Below are 9,879 nucleotides of genomic sequence, written 5' to 3'. Positions count from 1 at the left end.
ATGTAACAAGGGTTCTGCTGTGTCTCTTGGGCAGAGGTAAGCTTAGAGGTAGACTGATACAAGAAATTGGGAAGATGGTTCTCTCTTTTTTTTTGTATTAGATATATTTCTTTACTTACATTTCAAACGTTATTCCCTATTCTGGTTTCCTGTCCATAAGCCCCCCTCACCTCCCCTCCCCCATACAGGTATCCCCCCCATCCTTACTGCCCCCCATACTCCCCTGCACTAGGGGTCCAACCCTGGCAGGGCCAAGGGCTTCCCCTTCCACTGGTGTCCCAACAAGGCTAGTCTCTGCTACATATGCAGTTGGAGCCCTGGGTCAGTCCATGTATAGTCTTTCAGGAGTGGTTTAGTCCTGGAAACTCTGGTTGGTTGGCATTGTTGTTCTTATGGGGTTGCAAGCTCCTTCGACTCTTTCAATTCTTCCTCTAATCTCCCCCAAGGAGGTCCTGTTCTCAGTTCAGTGGTTTGCTGCTAGCATTGACCTCTGTATTGGACATGATCTGGATGTGTCTCTCAGGAGAGATCTATATCTGGTTCCTTTCAGCATGCATTTTTTTAGCTTCACCCATCTTACCTAGTTTTGGTAGCTGTATATGTATGGGCCACATGTGGGGCAGGCTCTGAATAGCCGTTCGGGAAGACGGTTCTCTTAGCCTGCAGGTTTATAACTCGTAGTAGCTGCAAAGATGGGACCAATTTACCAGCCTGCCCCAAATATTCTCAAGGCAAAACACATATCAATTGTATAGGTTTGTGATTTGGATAAGTTTTATGGACCAGAGCCCATAACTGTGTTTTAAAGGTAGTGTAAGATTTCAGAGAAAGGAAGCAAGGAAAGGATTCTTGTCGAGAAGAGGAAAGGCATGGGTGACTGAAGCAGACAAAAGGAACGCCATCTGAGCTGTGGTGTGTGGGCGTGGCCAGAGGTGGCCTGTATACAGCCCGCAGAGGGACAGGCAGAAAGAGAAGTGAGTGCTCCCTGAGAAGCATCAGTGGGAAGCTTAACCACGGTACTGGAGCTGAAGGTGAACCTAGCTGACGCACACTCAAGAGCCTGCATCAGCCGTAAGAGGCGTGTTGAGCTCCTGAGTGCTTCAGCGAGCATCCAGCTGTGTAGATGAGAGGCTTCATAATTACAAGATAAGGCCAAGAAATGAAGCTTTCGGTCAATACCAGCACTACCTGGGCCTTAAAAAATCTCTAGATACAATACAAAAACCAAGGTTTATATAGAACACAGAAGAGGGCAAAGCACAAATCGATAGGTTTGAGTTCAACAGAGAATTGTAAGAACATACAAGCTTCTAGCCCAGTATGAGGGCTTATTAAATATAATTATAGTTTAATAGAAAGTAAGGGAATCCTACACTAGGTGTGTGTGCCAGCTGGGTTAGAATTACATATTTTTCTTCTAATAGCCCTAAAAGGTAAACATGGATCTCTCTTTTTTTTCATAGATCGAAATACAAAGCTCAAAATAGCTAAGAATCACACAGCTTGTAAGTAGGAAAGCCCAGGTTTGACCGAGGGTCTGTCTGGCTACAAACATCCATTTTCTACTATGCCTTTAACTGAGAACTGGAAGATCTGCCAGGAGGGAGAAGAAGAAATAAATGTGTGATCAGTATAATAAATACAAATACAGAGTCTTACCGGACACGCATGGAAGATGGGAGGTACACAACAGAACCCGGGAGAGGGAGAGGTGGTCCCCGAGACGGAATGGGAGGTACACAACAGAACCCGGGAGAGGGAGAGGTGGTCCCCGAGATGGAATGGGAAAGGAACGTGGCCCCATCCCAGAGAAGCCTGATGCCTTTCATACACACAGTCAGGTGATTTCTGTTTCTGTTAAAGAGGGGGGAGAGAGAGAGAGAGGGGGGGGGGGAAGCTGGGCAGGAGCGCCGTATGCTTTTGATCCCAATACTGAGGGTAGAGATGGTGGATCTCTGAGTTCAAGGCCAACCTGATATATAAAGTGAGTTATAGGAGAGCCAGGGCTACACAGCGAACCCACACACAGTGGACCCCCCCCCAAAAAAAATTAAAGAGCGTTTCTATACACAGAAGCATGTTTATAATACAAAGTTCTTAGGAGACACTTTCAGAAAGAGTCAATCTTTCCCTCTGTCCCTTAGGGTAGTTTCACAGTTGATGTATGTGAGGAAGGTGCAGTGAAGAAACTGACAATATGATTGCTCCTTGACATAGTTAAAGGGGACGGTTCTTCTTACATTGTAGATATGAGAGACAGAACAGCCAGAAACAACTGGAAGAGTCCAGAGCAGAAAGAGTAAGGAGGCTGAACACAGCCAGCAGACTGGGCATGGCTAGGGTTACCTCAGAGAGAAGGGAGACTATCAGGGGACAGAGAATAGAGCAAGCATAGGAAAAATAGCAAGAACAGAACAGAACAAAAGAAGCAAGAACTTCCCATAGTGTTTGGGAATAGCTGGGTTATAAGGAGAAGGAGAAGCTGGCGGCAGGGAAGGGAGCCTCCGGGAGCTTAGAGAAGGGGAGGAGGTGGGAAGGGCTAGGAGCTAGCCTGGACTCTGAAGTAGGTCACAGGTACTCTCACACTGAGGGAGCCTGGGGACAGCATGCACTTTGTATACCAAAAAGCACCACTGTCCCCTGTGCCAGAGGTAAGGGAAATGACGCCTTTTGGCAGATGGGAACCAGTTTCACAAGTTCCTGAGGAATGCTGGTTTTTATCTAACTGCCAGAAATCCTCCTGTAGTCCAGCTTGAGTTCAGGTCTAGATATACAGACTGCCTTTAGATGTTTAGGGAAGAATTGGAGTTTCCTTTGGGCCCAACAGTTAATACTAAATGCACAGAAGAAAGAGTGGACCTTGAGAGCTTCTAAAAAAATAATAATGATAATGTAAGAGACAATTCAAACAACAGCACAGCATGGACGAGGTAAGAGAACAGACACGTCAGTTGGTCTGTGCGAGCTGCCTGGTGCCGGGCCTAATCTGTACAGAGGCAACCAGAGAAGGCTCCGGGGAGAGTGCACCTTTATCCCAGCACTCAGACGCAGAGGCCGGAAGACCTCTGCTCTGCAAGTTCCAGGCCAGGCAGGGGTTCGTGGTGAGACATTGTCTAAAAATAAAGACAGAAGCATGGAAGGAAAGGGGGGGGGGGGGGGAGGAAGGAGAGAAGGAGAAGGAAGAGATTGACAAATTAATTGGAAATACATGGAAGATGAAAGCAAGAGAATAAAAAATGTTTTCCCAAGAGTATCTTTCTAAGCAAAGTGGAAAGGGCTAGTCTTAGAAGTGTTGTATACAATGGAGCTGATGTTCTTTGTTTGCTTTGACTTTTGTTCTCCTGTCTGGGTCACCTCCTCCCACAATCCTTCCCCCCTCCAGCCCTTCCTCTTCTCCCCTGAGCAGGTGGGGCCCCTCCTGGAATCTCCCCCACCCTGGTACTTCAAGTCTCTGCGAGACTAGGCACTTCCTATCCCACTGAGGCCAGTCAAGGCCGCCTGGCCAGCAAAACATGGAGCTAGTGTTTGGTGTGTTGGTATCTCTTGTTGATGGAAGCAAGGAATCATGGGAAGGCCTACCTCTAACAACTATTTAGCTAATGTTAACCAACTTGGGCTCTGCCGTAAATGCATAATATCTGAGTGTCCTCCTCAATATTTAACCCTTGAACTTGCTTTGTAAACCAACTTGAATTTAAAGATCTGCCTACCACACCTCCTGAGTCCTGGGATTAAAGGAACGCACTGGCCATGTCCAGTGTTTGACTTGGGTTTTAGAGAAAACTCATATAGTCTGTGCTTTTTATAGATTTTTAAAAAATATTATAATTACGTACATGTGTATGTGATTACGTGTAAGTATTCGCACATTAGTACAGGTACCCTAGGAGGGCAGAAGACAGTGAATTACACAAGAACTGGAGTTGTGAGCCACCCAACATGGGTATTAGGAATCAAACTCATGACTCCTGGAAAGTGCACAATCTTAACCACTCAGCCATTTTTCTCCAACCCCACCCCTCCCACCTGTTCAGTAATGGGGATTGGATTCAACCCTGTATCTACTAGGTGAACACTGTGAACTATAACCTAGTTTCTTTATGGAATCTTTTCTTACTTATAGTACAGCAGTTTTAAGCTTTAATGGGTCAATCAGGGACCCAACAGGAGGATATACTTAAGTTAGAGTAAGTCCAGCAGTGTTCAGTGGAAAGGCTGTTTACAAAAGGAAGGCTAAATTGAAGGTAATCCAGAAGACAGTGGCTCAAACTATGGCCTCCCTCTCCAGAGAGACGTGCCTTGAGTGTAGAGAGGCCAGGGTAAGGCAGAGCTCAGAGCAGGAGCACTTGCTTCCCAGTCTGGTGATCATCAAATCACTGACTGCACTGTATTCCTTAAGTAATATGAATTGTCTTCCCTTGTGATTTCCAATAATTTCCTTATAGCCTTTGTACTGGCTGGCTTTGTGTGCCAACTTGACACGAGCTAGAGTCTTCAGACAGGAAGGAGCCTCCCTTGAGGAAATGTCTTGGTGAGATCCAGCTGTAGGGCATTTTCTTAATTAGGATCGATGAGGGAGGCTCAGCCCTTTGTGGGTGGTGCCAGCCCTGGGCTGGTAGCCCTGGGCTCTTTAAGAAAGCAGGCTGAGTGAGTCACTGGAAGCAAGCCAGTGAGCAGCACTCCTCCATGGCCTCTGCATCAGCTATGGCCTCTAGTTTTCTGCCCTGCTTGAGTTCCTGTCCTGACTTGTGAAAGTGTAAGCCAAATAAATCCTTTCCTTCCCAACTTGCTTTTTGGTCTCAGTGTTACATTGCAGTAGTAGAAAGCCTAACCAAGACAGCCATGTTTATAAAAAGAAATATTCAAAGAAATGGCCTCCCTGGTGTAAATACAAGAACATTGGTGGAAGCTGGTAGAAACAGGAAGATATTTTTGTTCTCAGTCTTCTAGTTCAGGTTAGTAAAAACCCGTACAAGGAACCCCCCCTTTTGTTTACATTTTGCCCAAGGCTTTAATACCAAGCTCTGGTTCTGGAGTCTAATTTTGATCAATCTGCTGTTTCAGGCAACAAACACGATATACAAAAACAAACAAATTGAACAGGCCATCTGAGTCCACTTTCAACCTTACCAAAAAATGGTTGGGTATAATCTGCTCATAAAGTGTTCAGGTTTGGGGTAAGATTTATAACTTTTGCTGGTTGTCTCCACTCAAATAATTGTTCAAATCTTCTGATTACAGTTTCACTTAGTTATCATTTAACATGCTAATTTGAGAAAATACCTTTGTCATTGATACCCAGGAGAAAGTTATGTTTTAGTTTAAAATAATTGTACTCCCAATAAAGGATGGCTGGCACTTTTGAGAGAAAGGAAACGGAACAGAAAATCCTCAAAGGGAACTGGGCAAGATAACTGAGTTTGTAAAGTGCCCACTGAGTAAACTGAGGGTCTGAGGTCGGGTCCCCAGCACCCACAGCAACAGGCATCTGCAATCCCAGCGCTGGGTAGGTGGAGACAGGAGGCTCCCAGAGGATACTGGGAAAGCCAGCCTAGCCCAAACTGATACACTCCAGGCCCCGTTATCTTAAAACTTTAGGCTCTGTCTCAAAAAGTGAAAAAGGTGGACAGCTGGTAAGAGAAGATCTGACTTCAGTCTCTGGCTTCCACGTGCTTACTTACACAAATGCTAATGTACCCACATGCACGAGTACAGACACAACAAACCACACACAAAGTACTCAAAGGTTACAGCAAATATGTAAAGCATACATCTGCTAAGGGGTTAATATAGAGAATATGTAAAGAATCTAAGAGCAAACAACCCAATTAAAATATGAGCAAAGGGTGTGAGTAGACATTTCTCTGAAGGAGACAGACAAACGAGTTAATGATTGTATCCAATCAATGTCACAAATAATCAGGGGAAAATATACCAAAGACAGCTATTAAGGTGGTTAGCAAAATGATTAAGAAATAATTATTGGCAAACACATGGAGAAAGGGGTCCTTTTATACAGAATATAATGTAGAACAGTATGGAAGTTCTTCAGAAGACTGAACTACCATATACTCCATGTGCTGCATAATAGCATGTCTGTCAACAAACATGGGACATGATGGTGGTCCCATAAGACTATATGACCTAGTGATTTCCTAGCTCTTTTACTTTGTGTGAGTATCCTCTATGATGTCCATACAACAGCATTATCACACAGCCCATTTCTCTTGTTAAATGATGCATGATTCTATACAAAAAGGAAATAAAATCAGTGTTGTGATTAGGTTGAATCACCTAGGAGATGAGCTCCTAGGCCCAATTGTGAGGATTGTCTGAATTAGGTTAGGCATCTGGCCATGCCTGTGAGAAATTATCTAGAATGGGTCCATTGAAGTGAGAAGATCTGTCCACTGTGGGTGACATCATCCCATAGGCTGGAGTCCAAAGAAAAAGGAGAAAGGGAACTGAGCACTAATACTCCCTGTTGTCTTTCACTGCCTGTCTTATTTTTTTTACTTAGGTTTTACTACTTTGAACAGACACCACGACCAAGTTACCTCTTGTAAGGACAACATTTCATTGGGGCTGCCTTACAGGTTCAGAGGTTCAGTCCATTATCATCAAGATGGGAACATGGCAGCAGCCAGGCAGGCATGGTGCAGGAGAAACTAAACATTCTACATCTTCATCTGAAGGCTGCTAACAGAATACTGACTTCCAGGCAGCTAGGGTGAGTCTTACAACCCACACCCACAGTGACACACCTACTCCAACAGGGCCACACCTACCCCAATAGGGCCACTCCTAGATGGTGCCACTCCACTATCACACTGCCTGTAGACCTGATACCATCAGCTGCTTAAAGTCTTTGATTATCCCACCAGGATGGACTCTACCGTTGAGTTCTGAGCCAAATGAACCTTCCTTAAGTTGCTTTTGTCATCCCAGTGACACCTCTTCAATGAGGAAGCCGAATGGACACTGGGGTGCAGATCTTCTTAAAGACCCTGCCAGGCAAAACCACCACCCTCCACATTGGGTCCAGTGACACCATCAAGACTTTTAAGGCCAAAATCCAGAAAGGAAGTAACCTGCCCAAAAAGGGTCTCTCGCCCGAGGTAGTTGGAATGAATGCTTTGGGGAGACGCTGCGTGGCCCGCACGGGCATTCCCAGTATTTGGAGAGGGAAATGCTTCAGCTCCGGGAATGAGCCGGCAGAAAGCAACCAGGTGACACCGATGCTGCAGCATCTTATGTATAAAATAAAGTCTACAGGTCCCATCACTGTGGCCGAGTACATGAAGGAGGTTTTGACCAACCCAGCCAAGGGATATTATGTGCACCATGGTATGCTAGGAGAAAAAGGAGACTTTATTACTTCACCTGAAATAAGTCAAATCTTCGGGGAGCTACTCGGGGTGTGGTTCGTTAGTGAGTGGATGGCCTCTGGAAAGAGTACAGCATTCAAGCTGGTGGAACTTGGTCCAGGTCGGGGTACCCTCACAGCAGATATTTTGAGGGTGTTCAGTCAGCTTGGGTCTGTGCTAAAAACCTGTGACATTTCAATACACCTTGTAAAGGTGAGCCAAAAATTAAGTGAGATCCAAGCACTGACACTGACTGAGGAGAAGGTCCCTTTGGAGAGAGATGCTGAATCCCCAGTGTACATGAAAGGTGTCACGAAGTCTGGGATTCCAATCTCCTGGTATCGAGACCTGAAGGATGTTCCTACAGGATACTGCTTTTATCTCGCACATCGAGTTTTTTGATGTTCTTCCTGTGCATAAATTTCAGAAAACACCGCACGGATGGAGAGAAGTATTCATTGATATCGACCCACAAGCTCCTGATAAACTGAGGTTCGTCTTGGCACCTTGTGCGACTCCCGCAGAAGCCTTCATACAACGTGATGAAAGAAGAGAGCATGTGGAAGTTTTTCCTGATGCTGGGGTTGTCATCCAGGAACTGTCCCACCACATTGCATCAACTGGAGGTGCTGTCCTGATTGCGGATTATGGTCACGATGGAATGAAGACTGACACCTTCAGAGGGTTTTATGAACACCAATTGCACGATGTCCTGATCGCTCCTGGAACAGCAGACCTGACAGCTGACGTAGACTTCAGTTACCTGTGCAGAATGGCACAAGGAAGAGTAGCTTCTCTGGGTCCCGTGGAACAAAGAACATTTCTAAAAATCATGGGCATTAATGTGCAGCTGAAGGTTCTTTTGGATAAAACAGGTGACCCATCCCTGCAGCAGCAGCTACTTCGGGGGTACAATATGTTAATGAATCCTCAGAAGATGGGAGAGAGATTTACTTCTTTGCCTTGCTGCCTCATCAGAGACTTCATGTGGGAAGTCAAGGAAGGAATGCCTGCCAGTCAGAAGCCCCCTCATCCTCTGTACCTGGGTTTGATGAACTTGTTTGGCAGTAATATTTCAGCTACCTTGACTATCAAAATAAAAGAAATTCACTTTGCATAGTGAAAAAAAAAAAGGGGTCTCTCTTTCTGGTTTCCTGCTTGGCAATATGGATTCTTCCAAATACATGTGCCTCCACTGTGATGTGATTTTTATCCCTATAGAACCAATGCATGTAACAGGTCTTTGAGCCTCCCAGACTGTGGGCTCCATAAACCTTCCTGCTTTGTAAAAGGTCTTGTGTATTTCATTAAAGTAACGAAAAGTTAGCTGACACAAGGAATGTGAGTGGTTTTTTCTTTTTCGCTGTTGGAGGTAAATGTTATTACCCCGTAGACATTCTGAATGATATAGCATATTGTGGTTGTTCCAATAAAAGTGGCCCTCATAGGTTCATAAGGAGTGGCACTATTGGGAGGTGTGTCCTTGTGGAGAGTAGATGTGGCATTGTTGGAGTGTCAGTTTTTCTTCCTGCTGCCTGCTGATCAAGATGTAGAACTCTCAGCTCCTTCTCCAGCACCATGACTGCCTGCGTGCTGCCATACTTCTGGTCATGATGATAAAGGACTAAACCTCTGAACTGTAGGCCAACCCCAATTAAATGCTTTCCTTATTAAGAGTTGTCTCGGTCATGGTATCTCTTCACAGCAATGGAAACCCTAAGACAGGTGCTTATAAGCTGTCCCTTTCTACACTGTCATTGGCTGCAGGGGCACCGACAACATATATGGGATCTTCAGGCCTTCAGTGACAGGATCATTAGAAGAAGATGGGTCTGAACTGTTTCTGGAACTTCCCTTCTATTTCCTTTGGCCTGCACAGTTTCTACCTAGCAGATATTAACCTTTCTTCAAAATCCACATGTGCTTTATTCTTTCCTGAGAAGTTTCTCTAACATTGCTAGTTAGCAACTTCTTTCTTGGATCCCAAAACACTCAGAAGGGAATATTAGTATTTTTTCTAGTATATCTTTATACTTTATTGTAATTATCTGTCTTCTCTCAGCTATAGCCTTATGAAAAGACTAGCCTTATATCTTCAGTGCATCCCAAGGCTTCACCGTAGTAGATGCCGGAGTGTAGTACCAGCCGACTCTCGGAAGGCACTAAACGTCCTGCGATGTCCCTTTTAAACTTATTTCAGCTTTGCCCGGCCTTTCCCCCAATTAGCTGGTCCTTGTGCTGTCTGTCATTTCTGTCTGAACAAACCCACCATTGCCTGTGACAGTGTTAATTTGACCAGCAAGAACTGCTGTGCTAGGAGTTCAAAGAATTTTAAGTCTCCATCTCTGCCTTCCAGAGGCGTGCGGTCTCATTGGAGACTTAAAGACCAACACATGGAACAATTAGGTGGCGATATGGAGACATAATTAAGTGCTAATTGTTTGGGACGGACTGCATATTTTCAAAGGGGGATAATGAAGTCAGCCACTTAATGAGCAGATGATTTATAATG

At 45.0% G+C, this 9,879-nt stretch overlaps 1 pseudogene; it reads left to right on the top strand.

Annotated features, from left to right (window-relative positions):
- The first annotated feature begins 6,962 nt into the window (after positions 1-6,962).
- Ndufaf7-ps1 (NADH:ubiquinone oxidoreductase complex assembly factor 7, pseudogene 1) lies at positions 6,963-8,697 on the top strand (annotated as a pseudogene).
- Positions 8,698-9,879: the final 1,182 nt, after the last annotated feature.

Source organism: Rattus norvegicus, chromosome 16, assembly GCF_036323735.1.
Source record: "Rattus norvegicus strain BN/NHsdMcwi chromosome 16, GRCr8, whole genome shotgun sequence".
In the NCBI taxonomy this organism is placed as follows: Eukaryota; Metazoa; Chordata; class Mammalia; order Rodentia; family Muridae; genus Rattus; species Rattus norvegicus.
Note: the sequence above shows the minus strand (reverse complement) of the source record. Positions and strands in the feature narration are given on the sequence as shown.